Genomic DNA, 17,882 nt, shown 5'->3' with positions numbered 1-17,882 from the left:
GTTCTTTAATATGGTGGTTTGCACTCTGAAGGTATTTTCTTTTATTGGTTGATAACTCTTTTTATTTCTGTCTGTATTAGCATGGACAAAGATTGAGATGTAACTAAAAAGAAAATCAAAAATCGGAGGGTCACAGACAAGTGCAATGCTGATGTTTATGCAGCAAATTGCCTTCAATATGCTGATCAATGCTTCCCATCAGTGTGGGTAGATGTTAACATTTAACATCACATCTTCACAGGGTATAAAAAGAGAATTCATTAATGCGGTTTTGAAATAGGTAAAATATTTGAAATGTCTACTTAATGTTAAAGAGCAGACAAAATAATGAATGGAGAATCATGTAAGATCATTGGCTAAAGGTTAAAAAGCAGAATGTGCCAAAGGTGAACAGATGAAAATAGCTGCAAAATGGAATGGATAATTATCATAACTGGTCTTTTCACGTGGTCGTTTAAATACAACACAGATTAACGGTGTGAGTAATAATTTTAATGTACAGCAGGTAATTAAGATGATGTGTCTTGTAGTGTCAGACACAGAAAACTATGTGGAAAAGGCTATTCTCCTGATTATGCCTATGAATGCAAATTCTATCATTATTTCTCCGTATTTGAGGGGCTTCTCAAACTGAACTTTGTTTCTGCCCCACTTCCTTTTTTGGAAGGAAAGACACGTTCCCTATCCAGTTGACAAACCCTTGACCTCCGTGCATCATCTTTTAAAATCCATAATTAAACGAGGAGTACGCATTCTAATGTTATTCAAATTGTCTTGTTCCAAGCATCCGCAGCAGTAGTGCCGTTTTGTAAGAGTTTCTTTTTATTTAAAGAAGTCAAGTCAAGGCTCTTTGCATAGTAATTAACATAGTCGTGTCATGTGGGTTTTTTAGATATTTTATGATAAAGCACTCTGCCTCTCTGATAAATATTCAGGTGTTCCATTGCCAGACCATATGGGGAAGGTGAAGAGATGCTTGTCTGGTAATTAAATGCAACACTTCATTTTCTAATGGGACGTCTTAAGAGGTGAAGTGGCCTCGCGTTCCTGAGCATCACATCCTATCGGCATAATTTAAACACAACTTCTGAATGGACTCATCCCCTTCATCGCGAAAAACAATTGTAGACTTAACTTTGGCTCGATTTACAGTGATGGCAGGAAAAAACAGTAATGTTTAATACTAAATTCACCAGCAGTGCTTGTCACATAAGAGTGAATATAAGGAGTCACTCCAGAGTGAGGACACTGTTAAATTAACTTTCTATTGTTTAATTTTTGCCCAACGAGGACTTCATAATCCATTATACTACTTTTCATTTTTCCCTCCATGCAAGGAGATACAGAGAACACAACACATACTGTAATTTCCTCCTATAATGATAATGATTTCATTTTAATGTGCAGGGTCACACAGCAGAGTGTTTAACACTGAATAATAAAACCCTGTTTTGTTTTTCCTTTTTGAGTTAGAGATATTTAGGACGAAGCAGATTTTCTATTGTTTCCCAAGGAAATCTCAGGATTACCTGTCTTCCTGTATTGGGCTTGCTCCATCATGTCATTTGTTAACAGAACAAACTAAACCAGGATAACATCTCACACGCAGCTACAATATTATCCCCCAGTGCGTTTCTAACAATTGCACAGCTTTGTTATATTTATGCTCAGGGTGACATTTGTTCAGTTATCATGCTTGAATTAATATATTTCTTATTAACATGGTGCTCAGAAGGACAGCTTTGGCTCTAGAGGTAAAGCAGCCATCCTAAAGGGAAGCTCCTGGAGGTCAACACGTTGGCATCAAAATACTGAACCTCAGTTTGCTCCCTGTGCACCTTAACAGCTAACTACTGCTTCCTAGGGAGGGGCCAATGAGGGAAAGAATTTTCCTCTGTGCGATAAATAAAGTATCCAAAGAAAAGAAATAGATAAGTTAGTTTTGACCTCATGATGACACCGGAGGAATCATCAAGAGATCACTTAAGTCGCCAGCCTCCATCCGTCCAGTAGTATCAGGGATGCACTCAGGGAAGTTGTCTGCTTTTCATTCTGCCTATCTAACCTCACACAACATATCAGTTTCAGATAGCACTATTTTGGGGAAAGAGGATGGTGGATATGGTGTAGAAAATACTAGAAGTGTGTTAAGTAGTGTTGATGTTAACCATTCAGTCGTCAATCCAACTAAAAGCACCTACAGAGTGATGGTGTGTTCACTGCAAATACTTAGCCAAATTCTCGCACTGATATCATCACCAAAGTTTCACTCCCCGTAACTCTAGCAGCAGTCAAAAAAAAAAAAAAAAGACCAACAATGATGTATTTCCTTCCGTCATCATGCATGATGGAAGTGAACACAACTGCTGCCTTGCATTTCCTGCAGAAGTCATGGATACAACAGAAAAGAGAACGCTGTCAGGTCTGCATTCATGACGTTATCCAGAGGTGCTCACAGCTCTGTGATAAGCTCTTCTTGCATTCCGACGTCAGCGATGATCTTACTGAGATCCAGACGTGACGTCTGGGGAATCTCATCCCTGATAGGACGGCGTCGCGGACATTTTCTTTTACCTACACCCAGATGTAACTTTGTCTAGACCTTCTGGACATTCACTTTCACGTTATTTACACCTTCCTGTTCTCATCACAAAGTTAATCCGTCTAAGTGGTGCAGGAAATATATAATAAATATGTATAATAAATATGTCAGTGACATCATTCATCACGTTATCTCCCAACTATCAAACAATCATGAGAGTTATCTCTTTGAATATCCTCACGCTGTCTGGAAGGGAGATACTTTATGCTTCCCAGTAAGTATCGGGTCACTTTTACTTTTACTGATTTAAATGGAACAATGATGGGGTGATGATGAAAAGGAAGATAGTGGTGTATGTTTATCCAAATTAATAGGTCAGTTGTTATTGAAGCAGTTCAATCAGAAAGAAAAGAAAGAAAGAAACTCACTTTATTATCCCCCATGGGGAAATTATTTTTACAATCGGACCATACATATGTTAGACATGGATATATAATGTGTACCATCCTCTGAACAAACACACTAGGGGTTTTTAATCATGCAATTAGTATAGGAGGAGGCAGAATGACGGGCAGCGACTTTGCGGTGCGCCCCAAATGAGCTTTCACTTTCAATAAGTGAAAAATTTAAATAGAATGATATTGACACTAAAATATTGCCTCATTCGCTACCATCTAGACTGAAATTCACAATTTGGCAATAAGTGTCCTCCATGTAATGTATGGAGGAAGGAATCTTTAATCCATGTTTTTATTATCCCTCACCAGAAAAAGTGAGGAGGAGGAAGAGAGACAGGAAAGGCCTCTGTCCATTTGTCTGTTGTGTATTGTTTCCTGAGCATAACTCAAGAACAGATTAATATTTTTTTTTAATACTTGGTACTCGCATCAATGAAATACTGAAATTGTGTTTTTTTGCTATTCAGTAGGTCATTTCATTGTTTTTACTTTTTCTGTTTTTGTGCTTACAAGTTGGCTCGTTTTGGTGGTTGGCTTCATTTCCATTGCAGATCTCATGATACTACTGAATATGTTTTCAGGAAACTTTCTACACACAAAAACTTAAACTGAAGATGTGCTTTTTGTTGTTGTTGATGGACTTTTTTTTTTTCACTTCCATGGTTACATTTTGATTTATGCTTCATTCTGTGAGTGCTTCCCTTTTGCAAACGACTCTCCAATTTGTAGCTTGAACACTGTTCAATGTTATAATCCAAAAAATCTGCCATTTAGTGGAGAGTTTCTTCTTGATATTTTAGGAACTTTTGCAATTTTCATGTCTTATTTTTTTTTGGAAAAATATTTACCAAACCACATTTACCAAAAATATGAATTATGTATTAATGAATTCGTAATACAGGATTTTTATTCCGTCGATGTTGTGTTAAATCTATCGGACAATTTCATTCATTCGTTCATTCATTCATTCATTCATTCATTCATTCATTCATTCATTCATTCATAAGAAGAATGTCCCAGTGAAATCACTGAAAAGTAATACTGTGCAAAGTAGAACCTTTCCAGAATAACTTGCAGTTTTTACCAATAAAATTCAGGCTTTTTAAATCACAACAAAGGGTCTTCCAGTCTTCAGCGTTTTGGTTTTTTTTGTTTTGTTCTGTTTCAATCTTCCTTTCCTAGTCTTTCAGGAGACCCTTAGCCTCAAGCTCCTGTCTTTTTGTCTGACCCACAGCAGAAGCCGCTCATTGTTCCAGAGGACTTTGTGAACAGCGTTGACTCACTTTGCTCGAAGGGGGTTAGCCTTGGTATAACATTCCCAGGGAGACCTTAACTCCTGAGTTCTTCAGGCCACACTCTGGATATTTTTATATGTTCCTGTTATCTTGCTAACAAGGGGTAGAGGCGGTGCTGCTGTGTTTTTCTTGTATTGACAGGTTTTGTTTGAAGTGAGGTGTTCGCACTATCAGTTAGATCTGTCAGCTCCTCCTACTCTCGCTCTGGATGCACCAGACGGGACAAGAAGCACAATGTGGGCCTTTTTTTTTTTTAATATGTGGAAGAGCTGAGTGAACAGTTAAAAGCATTTACCGTGATGTATGGCTTCTCCTTGTGTCATGATGGAAAAAAGAAAAAAAAATTGATAGCTGCTGCTAATGAAATTGTTATGCCTTAAATGACCTGTGCAGCCATGACAGCGGTGATGTGTTAAATGTCACAGACATAACTGTGGTCTCATTTAACTGAAACAAAAGAAGCGAACAGAAAAAGGAAGATTGGGTTTGTTGTGACAGTTTCATCTGTTATGAGTCTGTGGAGAAAAAAATGAGATAAATTGTCTTTTGGAGTTTATTTCGCAGGAGCAAACACATCTCAGCCTATATAGCATACATCAACTCATCAGCTGCATAAAACACCTGACGCCATGGAAGTTCACGCCAAGCAAAACTTTTCATGTCAGCGGTTATCCCGCCAAGTAAATGTAAAAGTCCAAAAGCCATAGGAAGACAGCGCATGTTAGTTTCCAACCTTTCACGGAGCTTCATCAAAGCAAACATCGGTCCGTGGGTATTAAATGTGAAACCACACAGCTCTGATGTGCAAGCAGGTACATAATCCTTTGTATGTGTTATCTGCATTCCATGTATTCCTCCCACAGCCCTCAACTCTGTTTAGCCAGCAGGGGCTTTGCCCCCACCCCCCGACCTCCCCTCCCCCCATAGAACCTCAAACAGGACACTTGAATTTGAAACTGTCATGCACTCTTAATACCAACCAGCCCATTTGACTTATTGGAATGGGGAGCGCTGCTTGCACTGTTTCACAGTGAAGGGTTAGAAGGTCAGGCTTGTCATTATACGAGTGAAGTACGGCATACATGACTCTCAGCTCAACTAATGTGAAAGTATCCGCCTCACAGAGGCAATCACTACAGCTGAATGCAATGCAAGCCATCTGCTGAACAAATGAAAATATCTGCCTGTTAATATTTTGGTTTTTACGGCATAACGGGGCATGCATTATTGATATAGCAAAGTGGGTGCTGGGCATTCATTTCAGTCCATGATAAATCTATTGCACCTTTTTCCATTCATCAACAATTTTGTGTAGGGAAAATATTAGTCCTCATGCCGAACCTAATGAAGCACTTAAAGGTTAATAAGTGGATGCATTCTGGTGATGGCGTGTGGGCCGATTCATCTCTGTCTGCCTCCACCTCTCTGGTCACAGCTAAATGGAGATTTATTTCTACGTCTGTCGTACAAAATGTCTCAAATTACCATCAACCGTACTGTGTTCTGGGAGATTTTATTTGTGTCCCGTGGTAATACCTACAGCTATAATATTGCCACACAGATAGTGTAATAGTAAACAAAACTGTTCCCCCAGGAGCAATGAGCTGCAGATGTTCAAAGAAATGCTTAAGAGGGGGAAATGGTGGCAGCGGTTGGGTTGTGGCTCCTTTACAAGGAAAGTCGTACTTGTGTTTCAGACAGACAGGCGACAAGAACAAGAAGATAAATCATTTCTTTTGTTTTTTTTCTGCCAGGCAAACTAATATTTCAAGATTTAAAAAAAAAAAAGTCTGCTAGGCATGCATGTAACCAGAGCCAAAAGTGATGAGAAAGCATTTGTTTATTTTCTGAATCAAATCAACGTTGCAAAACCCTGAAGATATGTTTTCTGTCTAAAGAGAAGCTGACCAGTCTCCAGTTCAAGGTCTCATTTCTATTTTAAATCAGAATTAAATGAACGGACAAATACAAAATATTTGAAGAGATCATCTTAGCTCTGGAAAAACTGTAATGGCTATTTCTTTTAGCATTTTCTGACAATCCATAGACCAAAGGATTACTCAACGTAATTGGAAAATCTCCTCATTGTTCTTGATTCAGGTAACTTATTAATTATTTTCTGAAAACATATATAAATGAAAATGTGTCCATTTCTGGAGACGATATTAAAATGCAAGCAGGTTACGGTTGGATGACAAGACAAAAGAGATCACACTCGGATGTTGGATTAAATGCCACGTTTGAGATTACTGCTCAATATATAAATGACAAACAGTGAATTGATTTTCAAAATTGTTGACCATTTATATTTTAATTGCCTGTCGATTGATTGTTTGTTAATTGAGTCATTGTTCCAGCCTGCATGACATAAATACCAAAGACCCATTTGGCTAATGATCAAATTGATTGGACATCATGTTCAATCTATAATCCAGAGAGCAGACGTTTAAAACCCTTAAGTCATCCCTTCCCTGTGGTACTTGGCTCTGTTGCTTTAGGCAAGAAAAGATGCCAGGTTTATTGCTTGTATGCAAAAAAAACAAAAAAAATCCCTAACAGTTCCTATCAGATGTGATGCCTCTAGAACAGACCTAGTGAAACAATAAGCACTTGGATGTCAGGGAGGTCGTTTGGAGTGTGTCAGGAATATTCCAAAACACCCTATTAACAGTTCATGTTGATGAAGTGGGAGAAAATGTTTTAACAACCTGAGGATTCATTTATTGCGCTTTGATTTATGGGTATCAGTTCAAACTCTTCAGTAATTCAAAGGCCACTATATTCATTAGTGAGAAACATTACTCACTGTTAGAGGCTCCATGCGGACTATCGCACCATCTGCTGCACCTCTTTAACTCTTACATTTATTTTATAAGGCTGTAAACATTTATTATGTTGTCAGTGCGAGAGCCTTTTTAAGTCTTAATTGGGCGATTATACTTTCCTCTGATTGCTTGAGGAAACAAGTGTAAGATTTTAATTACATAGGCTGAAAACAGTGGTTCCACACATCATGTTCTACACTCAAAGATACTACCTGCATTTATCAGCAGCGCAAAACCCCCGGTCCCTGAAGAAACACTTGGCAACCATGAGATCAGATAGCTGTTATCTGCCAAACAGACCCATCTGAAATGTAAGTCGAGTTGTAAATCCACAGAATACGCACAATGAGCATGAATCAGAGCTGCAGGGGGTGTTTTCAGGGTAGGGTTTGCTTTTCATCCACACATTCCAAGGGTTAAAATGCATCATGTGTCATTCCCTTGTAAGTTAGCGCAGTGGGCTATGTCTCCTGGACAGCTCAGTGGAAAGGCATATCTCAGCAAATACATGATGAACCATTTTAAAATAGTTCCTTGCCACTCACAAGATATCCAGGTCAGACTTCAGAATTTCCTGGAGAAAATCACATTATGTTATATTAAATTAACTGGAAGGACATCTCCCACACATACCTAAACACTGTGGATGAGCGAACAGCTCATCAAGTAAGAAAAATGTGTTTCTTTGGCACTGATTTGAGTTGTCCCTTTAATCCTCTTTTATTTAAAAGGTGAGTGGTTGGCAGTGGATGCAAGCTTTTTACCAGGCATTGGGAAGAAGGACATATTCAATGACAGTACTCAAGTCTAATGACATTTGAAAGATCTCTTCTGTATTACTTTTATATAGCTAAGATTAACTGAATGGTTTATAACTAGATATCTAAATTAAGGGGACTGATTTTTTTTAGAGGTTCTAGCCACACAGTGCTCTACAAATAATATGAATGAGATGTATACATTTTTATTTCACTTTTTTTGAAAAGTGAAATACAATAAAAAAGTGAAATACAATTAAAAAAATGAAGTTGATCTTGATCGTCGTCTTGATCTTCTTCTTCTTCTTCTTACTAATTAATTGGTGTCTATTCTTTGCTATAAGGTAACTGAGTGAAAATATTTGACTGGCAGGTTTTTTTCCTTAGAGTTGAGCACCAACTTCAGTGTTTTTAATAAATAATTATAGTATTTACTTAGTAATGGCCATGCTGAAGGTTACAACTGTTTTCTTACAAACTGTGTCAATTTTCATTGGTGATTCTAATGACAAAATTGTTCTACAGAACACCCACATAGGTGTTTTTGATCCTTTGCACATGTCCTCATCCTAATTAAAATAAGCTCTATTGATGCAGTTAAGGGATTTCTTTTGGCAATGCCCAGTTTTTACATTTTAATAGCTAGAAATAATCTAATCCAATTTGAATTCTAAAGTAGTGATTGGTTCACAGGTCATGGCTATGTTAGAAAATGGCTTTGAATGGAAGAAGGACATTTCTCTGCATTGATGAAGTTTTTGAAAGTATCACCTACAAAGGAGGGTCCTAGCCCTCAATAGTCACTCCCATGAGCAGGGAATTTGAAAAATCTATATTTTTCATTCATAACTCTGAGACACAGGTGTTATATCAGCAGGAACAGAAAAAATGAAGCCACTGCCAAAATATTAAGCACCAAATAGCATTAGGAAGGGTTGATAGATAAGTAGGAAGTGGTATGGCTGTGCTGTGTTAATGGCCTAATCTCGCCTTTAATGGCATGTTACTAATGCAAGTCCTTGGTGAATGTTCAGAGTCAGGACTATGAGCTCTCCTATGATTGGCCTGTGAGTCTACCCACAGGCATCTTATCACCACTTCTCCCATGGCCTTTGTCCATCAAATACATAATTCACAACATAATGAACAATATTTCTAAGTGCACTTACCACCCGATCACTTCAGCAGGATGCAGTCTTAAGAGCAGTCCTGTTTCTATGGAGCTCATCTGCTGGCGCAGTTTATGACATTTTGATAGAGGGTTTTTACGGGTGCTTATGTGGTCGACTGAATAGAGAAGAACATTTCAAAGACTAATGGTTATGCCACAAGATCAATTTCTTGCAAACCTTATGGCAAGTCATTTAGAGCGATAATCACCCTTCTTGTAATATGCTTTTACCTTTCCCATCTGTCTCACCCAGGGAAATATGTGACAAAATGACTCTGCCAATAATAAGACATATACAAAATACAAGGCTTTTTTTAAATTTTGTTGTTTTGTTTTTTTTACCACAGGTTCCATTTAAAAATGTGTTTTCTTCTGTCAGTGTTGACACATTTTTCAGCCTCAAGGTTGGATTTATTAGACCTAAATGGGAAAAAGACTGCACTCACACAGTACTCTTCTAGAGTGACCGACCATTCAAAGTACTTTTAGTGCAATTATTTACACACACACACACACACACACACACACACACACACACACACACACACACACACACACACACACACACACACACACACACACACACACACACACACACACACACACACACACACACACACACACACACACACACACACACACTAATACACTGATCCTCACCCATTCACACAAGCAATCACAAAATGGAGCAGCACTGGGAGGAAATTGAAGTTCATTATCTTGGTCAAGGGCTGTTGTTAATGTGGACAGTAGAAGCGGTGTTGAATCTCAGCAGCACAATTTTAGCTGAATCAGAGTTGAGTTGTCTATTTTTGATAGTGCTGTCAGTATCTTCAGAGCATGACGGTAATTTAAAGAAACTCAAACATCATTTATTAAAAGTATTTGACAGTTGTTCCACTTTAAAACTCTATTCAAACACTCCATAATCAAACAGAAAAATGCAAGAGATTCTTGAAAGCGTTGAAGTGCTGTCATAATTGTGTAGATACTTATGTTATCGTATTATCCAGCATCAAAGCTTGAATGTCACTCAAGTGAAGTAGAAAGTCTGATTGAATTTATATTCTGTGTATTGTTGAACATATGTAAGCTCTAATGGGACAAGGGTTTGGCTATTTACATGACAATCTAAGGTCTATTTTGCTGTTCACCCCGGTACTTTCTTATTATTACTTCAGTCAGTGCATCAAGTGCAGACATAACATTTTGAGATTTTTCCACGACATTTTTATTGAAATATAATGGGCAACCTTACCAACTAAAATAATCTAGCAAGATATCAATTTTAGATGCCAGTCCCCCTTAATCACAGCTCTACAACAGACTGAGAAGCAACGCCGACGGCAAAATCAGAAGCTACTGTGATGCTGTCGCTAATAGACCCGAATGTAATGCAAGCACGAGTCTTGTGTTTTGAGCTTCGGAGCAGTGCTGTCTTCTTCCAGTGGGCATGTTTTTCCATTTACACGAATAACCCACAGCTGACGCAGTGTTTGCACCTGTTCCTTTGGGATTTTTTGATACTCTGGGAATTGGAGGAACTAACACAGGCAGACAAAAACAAGAAATGATGTAACACATGTTCTATAAACAATTAGACACCACCTATTTGAAATCCACCAAATACAGGAATCTGTCATGTGAAAAAGCCATATGTGAGCTAGCTTGGTCAGAAGATTGTTTCTATTGGTTGAAGTTTGGAAGTGAATTTTAAAAAAAATATGTTTTGGGGGTTTCATTGTTTCATTTTTTTCCCCTTTATTGTTTACTTTTGATATGAAAGGTTTTCCTGCAGCATGGCATTTCTTAAGCATTCATTCTGTGGCTTTAAATACTGAAAGACACTAAATCTTTTCCTCCTCCTTGAGCCCTTTTCTTTCTTTGTCCTCTGGTCTCAATCCCTGGTGTGAGGCGGAAGCAGCAACCTGATCCTTTAGTTGCAAGTCTGCACAGGTAGTGAACTCTCCTCAGGACAAATGTGAAACCAAGCAAAATGGAGCCAGCAGTTCCAGGCACATGGTAACAATGGGCACCCGACAGGTGGGACTGTAGGCAATGCATTAGCTCAGTTCCCACCTGCTGTTGTCTGTTGGTGTCTATTGACCACACATGAAGCAGCAAATGAACATCATTGTCTTCTGAAAGAAATGGCTGGAGACTGCATTTTATATCTAGCTAGAGGGGAGTGTAATGTCAGGCTATTAATTTCTCTGGTCTACTGACGTATTAACAGCACATTGATGTTCCACTCATCTGTGCCTTTTATTCTGTAACATGTTGAATAGGCATCAGATTTTTTTTTGGACATGTTTTTCTCAAATATCATGTAATTTTGTAGTTGAGTATTCTATTCGTCTGCATGTACCCTGTTGTTGGTCTGGTTACAGAATGACCTGAAAATGGTGCTGGGTGAAGGAGGAGAACCATTAACCACGACAGCCTCAGACTAATAGCACTGTGTGTACTCTGCATAATTCCCCATTTGCTTTCCATCCTCCTCCTTAGCAGAACATAGGCTTGCTTTGGCCTGAGGTGACTAACATGGCTCTGCTCAGCACAAGCTGTGAACATGAGGGGCTTTTATTTACTCATCATTTTTCTGTGGCTGTCCTGATTTTTGGAAATATATAGTATCAAGTTGGAAAAAAAAAATCATATTCAAACAATAACTCCAATAGCTCTGTGATTCCAACTTCTTCACTGTGAATTTTTTTTTTTTTTGTCTTTTAAATGAAAAAAATACATGGAATAAATTTTCAAAATATTTGAACCAGCATTTTGGACCTTGGTTGTAATTATTTCACAATTTTCTTCACTTTTGCAAGGTATCATATATCGAGATACCTCAGGAAACCATGGCGCAGAGTAGTAGTTCCCCATTATGTTATTATAGCTGAAAGCAATGATAGCAAAATACTTTGGCCCCCGCGGTATAAAATGAAAACCTAACTTCTTAGAGGATTTAATCACACATTATTATTACTTAAACAATTCAAGAAACATTTTACTAATGCTGCATCAGATCACCACCATAGTTCTAGTTTGGTATTCTGTGTTGCACAGACAACCTAATTATAAGTGAGAAGATACGTTAACTGCTTTATTGTTTTTGAAACAAGTTTTCCGATGCTAGTATTTTTAATTGCACGGCTGTGTATCAATTTAGCATCATTCATTAATGTCAGAAAATGCCAGACCCTCTTTTCTTTGAAAAAGTAATACATTTGTTCAACTTGGACAATGTTTCTCATGGAACTTGCAGATAAGACTCCACTGAGAGTGGATCACTTATTAAAACCAAGAAGGAAAAAAAAAAAGATTAGACAGGCCAAGTTCAGCGGTATTGCAGATAAAGCCTGCGGGGGGACGTTGTCAGAGAATGAAACCGTTGTCCCAAGTCATTCCGTCCATAAATGGATCTCCTCAGCAGATTGGTTCTCTTTGAAAGACCTTTATGCCCTTCTAAAGGTCAAAGAAATGCAGGGCGACATCTCTACGGTTTTTGGATTGATTTCCTTCTCTGAAACAAATGTCTCTGGAAATGACCCAAATGTAGACATCAATGCAGTTCATTTCATGTAATATTGCTTTTGTCAACCCGTAAGGACTGCAGCAAACTCATATCTGCTGCTTACTTCTGCAAAACAGATTAATATATGCAGCTTGACAACATCGGCACTATAGATGAAACAGTATTCAGCTTCAATCTTTAACTATGTTGTTATCAATAAACCATTGCAGTCATTTATCAAGCAAGATTATTATTGAAAAATTATTGTGATCACCAGAATACCAGTATAGGGTATAGTAATTGAATATCTCATAGCACAGATAAACAAACTACTGGTGGGACTAGAAGTAAATTCAGCCAAAGATCAGCCAAATTATTTCTATGCTTATTTGTGATGTATCCCATAAATAGGAGGACAACACCATTCCATCAACAGGAGCCACACTGTTTGCAAAGCTAAAGACTTACACGCCACCAAAAGTAAGAGTGGGCGATGTTCTAGAGATGTAGAGCCGCCAGCCTTTCATTACGACACAGCAAACAAAACCAACAGGACAATTTGTTTGCCTCCTCATTGTAACTTTGCAAAATAGAGAGTCATACACCTGGACATTAGTATTTTTTGCAGACAGGTTCCCCACAGAAAAAAAAAAAACCAACTAGTTGATGCCCTTAGTTTTATACTATAAAACAATGACAGGCAATTACAGTGGGCTGGAAAAAGCATAATTATACAGCACACAATGTTGACGTTTGGAATGATGCCTCCATGGTTCGGCCTGCAACAAAAAGATGAGATGTGTGACAGGAATATTGGTGCAAGTGCGCTGTCAGTTATCCATCAGTGACATGATTACACCTCTTCCCTTGAGAGAGGGAGATGGGGACTTCTTCCTCTTCTTCTTCTTTTTTTTTTTTATCTCTCTCCGAGCTAGCTGGTCTGGAACACTTTCTCAGCATGAAGTGATAGTGGAACAGAATTCAAACACGGTCATACAGTACACTTGTCATCATTAGTGAAGCATGAGCTAAGGGCGTGTGCATAGTGAAAGCACTGGCAAAACAGCTCATACATTACCAAACAGCTCCGAGGACGCTTTGGGGATTGTGGTGACAGACTGAGTTGTTTTCTCTCCACATGATGCACAACAGCAAAGATTGAGAGATTGGGCTTATTAAATCACTGATGTCTTCTTATTACTGAAATACAGTATGGCTAATGAAAATCCAGCACCTGTTTATATTATTAAGGAAAAGAAAAGAGCAGAATTAGAGTGTCACGAAAGGTTGGGTTTTCTTTGATTTCCGTCTTCTGGTACAAGCCCCATTCACTACGACAATCCATCCTTTCCTCAAGTATTATTGATCTAGGTGAAGTGATTCTGTCTGCTCTTCTCAATGCTGAAAACACGGCTGTTGTGAGGCTATTTGCCATCAAGTCTTTGCGGACATGTGCCATTGGGATCTCTATTCACTGCACAACTCTCATTTTCAGCACTTAATAAGTTTGGGCCTCTGTTTTCTTGTTGATGTTGCAGCTCTAAGACGTGCAAAGACACTCGTGTGCACACAAACAGGAGGGCGTAAGGTAGCAAAAACAGGGATGGAGAGACTAGTGAGAGGAGGTAGCTGATTTCCCTGGTGAGTTTATATCTGAGCTGTTGTCACCTGTCTCTTCTGCCGGATAGAAGTGCCTTAATCAGGAGCATGAAAGTATCTCCTGTGGTGCTGCCTCCTGTCTCCTGTCACTTCCCTGTCTGTTATTTGATTTACCTTTGGAAAATCATTTGCAATTTTTTTTTTTCATGTCCAGTATGAGAACTCTGAAATTCACATTGAGCCCGACTTGCAAGAGATATTTTGGGTAACGACACAGACTCAGCATGTATTTAACCCTGATATCCTGGAGACCCAGAGCTTTGTCTTACGGCTTGAAAAGCTTTCTTAACGTTGTTTCATCAGCTTTATACTTAATGACTTTAACTCATTTCATAAAAATTGCTTATGAGAACAATTTTTCATTTTAGCACTTTGATGTTTTGCCTCTTCTTGAAGTGCCAGAAACCCCAGTAATGGATTTTCAAACATTTTATATCATGATTAGTGTTGATAATATTTTTTACACACAAGTATTCTAACCAACCCTGTTTTTGGTCAGTTGTAGGGCTACAGTAATTTATTATTCTAATAATTGATTATTACCTCAATTATTATGATTACTGTAATCAATAGGTAAAATATTTTATTTAAAATAATCACATAACTATTACAGACACAAATGTTTGTGTGTGTGTGTGTGTGTGTGTGTGTGTGTGTGTGTGTGTGTGTGTGTGTGTGTGTGTGTGTGTGTGTGTGTGTGTGTGTGTGTGTGTGTGTGTTAGGCCAGTCTTTTTAGTCTTTCAAAGGGCGTGTGGTTAAAATAAAGAACAGTAATCATCGGTGTTTCCTGCAGCAGAAAGAAAATACTAACTTGGGACATTTAGGGAAACATAATGCCTTCTGGGTAGCACCACACTGATATATGGCCTTAACCATATTGTCTTAATTGAATTTAGTAATATTAATCTCTACTACGAAACAATCCATGCATATTAAATGCTACCACAAATGAATCATTAATGGTAGTTTGTGCGCGGTCCACTCTGTGGATACATGGATGGCCCGTGTTTCTCCAACACTAAACATTCTGTCATTAAATCACTGAAAGTTCTATCAATACAACACAGTCTGACGTTGCTCTTGTTTTGGAGCCAGACATGAAATGAAAATCAAATTATAAAAAGACAGAGGGACCCATAAAGACAATAATTTACCTACCTTAAGGTTTTTTTTTCTAATGGATGTATTACTTGAGGAATCATTTCAGCCTGAGATGATTTGTCAGTGTGTTCTAAAACCTCTTATTTGATGTAATACCACTTAAGCTCTTTGTATAAATTTAGTTTTAAGGTCAAAAGAAACAAAACTACGGCAACATCATTAGACAAAACATACAATATCAAATCAAAGCGTCAAAGGGTTAAATTACCTGACACCACTTTCCATTTTCCACTCATTCTATAGTTGTGATAATTCTCTGTATGCAGTGTGTAGGTGTTTTTTCAGTGTGAAGACACTTTGCTCACGTACTTTGGTTGGAAAGGATTATCTTATCTCAGGAAGCAGCAGGAGCTTTGTCTTCTGAAACTCAACATGTGCGATTAGTTCTCATTGTTTAACACTAAGCTCTAAGAGATCTAGCCTTTTTCTTAATACAGACCCTTTTAAAATTCAGCTTTATATGAATATTCAAAGTTCCAATTGAATTTAACATTTAAGGAGAATAATGCAGAATGTGCGATAACCTTTCCAACATTGCGTTGTAACTGACTTTTGTTACTTCACAATAGTAATGTTCAGCAGGAGGAGCAGCTCTCTCCCCCAAGATGTTTGAGGAAAACATTTGTGGACCTGGTTGCCGTCAAGATTCAGAATATAATTTGGATGTTTCTTCGGTCATCAGTGTACCCTAGCACCAACATGCCTAGCTGCAGCGCATAATCTAGATACTGACCTGACAGATTATTTTTGGCATCCTAAATAACACCAAAAATGACACGGTGCAGGAAATCTTTAAATTTGACACATATGCAAAGCGTGTCCTGATGTCTTGCAGAGCGAGCTCATTAACTGCCTTCACTTAATAGATTCTCAATCTAGTTTTCATTTCACTTCCCTGCCCAGCATGTGCAATCTTTTCTGCTTGGACCAGAAATGTGCATGTTGAGCTGAAGTCCGTTCAACCATGAGAGTCAGATTCATTAGAGCTGTGTCAGAAAGACAAAACACAAAAGTGTGCGGCGACTACACGAGTGTGCACTGTTTGCACCAACAATCTATATTCATTCCGTTGCAGGTGAATTAAGCTGGAGTGCATTTAGCTGCCAAATTTTTGATGTATGTGAGATTGAAATTAATGCACACATTAGAACAAAGTATAAATTAAAGACATTTTCAATAAAAGGAATATGCATGAATACAGGGATGCAGGAGATGTGCAGACACATATGCGTAAAGCAAAAGGTGGATGAGACTGATCAGTGCATGACCTTTCTAAACAAGCTTTCATTTCACGTTATAATCTAACAATAACAGGTTTTTAGATGTGACAAACCAAGGATAATAATAATAATAACAGGAGTCAGTGCTGGAAATACAAGTAATTCTGATTTTGCCAGAGATGACACAAGCTTTTCCAGTTCCTGGCAATATTCTCAGCAGATGAGATGGGTTTGTTTTGTTGCTGGCTGTCACTGTTAAATGTCATCGAGGTTTATTTAAATGTAGGGATTGAATCTGTTTGGTGAACGATTGAGGCTTTTCAGCTTTTCAAATCGCTTTAATCGGTGCATTGGTTCTCACATCAGCGGCTGTAGGAGCTGATCACAGTCATCATCACAGATATTGTTTACAAATCCCTTTGTTTTCTTCTGTGTTTGTTTAGGGGTTGTTTTTTTATTCAGAGAACAATTTAACAATTTTACATGATATCGGGAAGTCAGGAAATCAACTGAAATGCTATTTGATTTCAAATAAAGTCACTGCAATGGCAGAAATAGGCACTTCATTTATGTTTTGGAATAGTTCCAAAGAAAATTATGACAATATGGGAAGTATGTGTGTGTTCATTTTTATTTTGTTTTTTTGCTTATAATTGTATGAAATATTTGAAACTACACACCTGTGTATTATATAGTTACCACAAAGACATCATTAACTTCGGTTAATATAACCCAAACCCAAACTTTTAAAGGAGTTATCCTAGCTTTGGCTGCTGAAAACCTTTCTTAACCCTCAGTTTTGAGTAGATTTAACAAATTATGACAGGATTTTGTGAGTTGATAGAGCTAGCTGGTTCCCTCTACTTTCAGCCACTCGACTAGGATAGGCTCAGACTATCAGACTACTTTTTTAAAGTCTGATTAGTGACAAAAGTGCAGGGCAGACTTTTCAGAAAATACACATGCAGAAACTTTACACTAACCCTAACCTTTAAACAACAGCATAAAGAGGGGAAAGCAAAATGGGACACAACCTGTATAAATCATAAATGTACATTGTCTGTTCTTTGTCATCATCCTGCTAGAGTTTCTTCACTGCAGGTTTCTACCTCTTAGTTATGCCTCAGACTCAATGTTCCAGAGCTGTCGGTTTAAAAAATGATTGACGGATGTCTGAGTGCGAACTCATTCTGCTCAATATGAAAAGGAGGCAAAAACAGCAGAGTGCTGAGAAAAACTGTTTTTTTAAGAGGAATATATCACAAATTTATGACCTTGT

The 17,882-nt window shown here is 38.0% G+C and overlaps 1 protein-coding gene across 2 annotated transcripts in view; it reads left to right on the top strand.

Annotated features, from left to right (window-relative positions):
• LOC137596590 (CD166 antigen homolog A-like) overlaps positions 1–17,882 on the top strand; it is a 39,660-nt gene that overhangs the window by 6,877 nt on the left and 14,901 nt on the right. The gene's annotated exons all lie outside the window — the stretch shown is intronic.

The sequence above is a fragment of the Antennarius striatus genome, chromosome 6 (assembly GCF_040054535.1).
Source record: "Antennarius striatus isolate MH-2024 chromosome 6, ASM4005453v1, whole genome shotgun sequence".
In the NCBI taxonomy this organism is placed as follows: Eukaryota; Metazoa; Chordata; class Actinopteri; order Lophiiformes; family Antennariidae; genus Antennarius; species Antennarius striatus.
The sequence above is the reverse complement of the archived record's forward strand: the minus strand, read 5'-3'. Positions and strand labels throughout refer to the sequence as shown.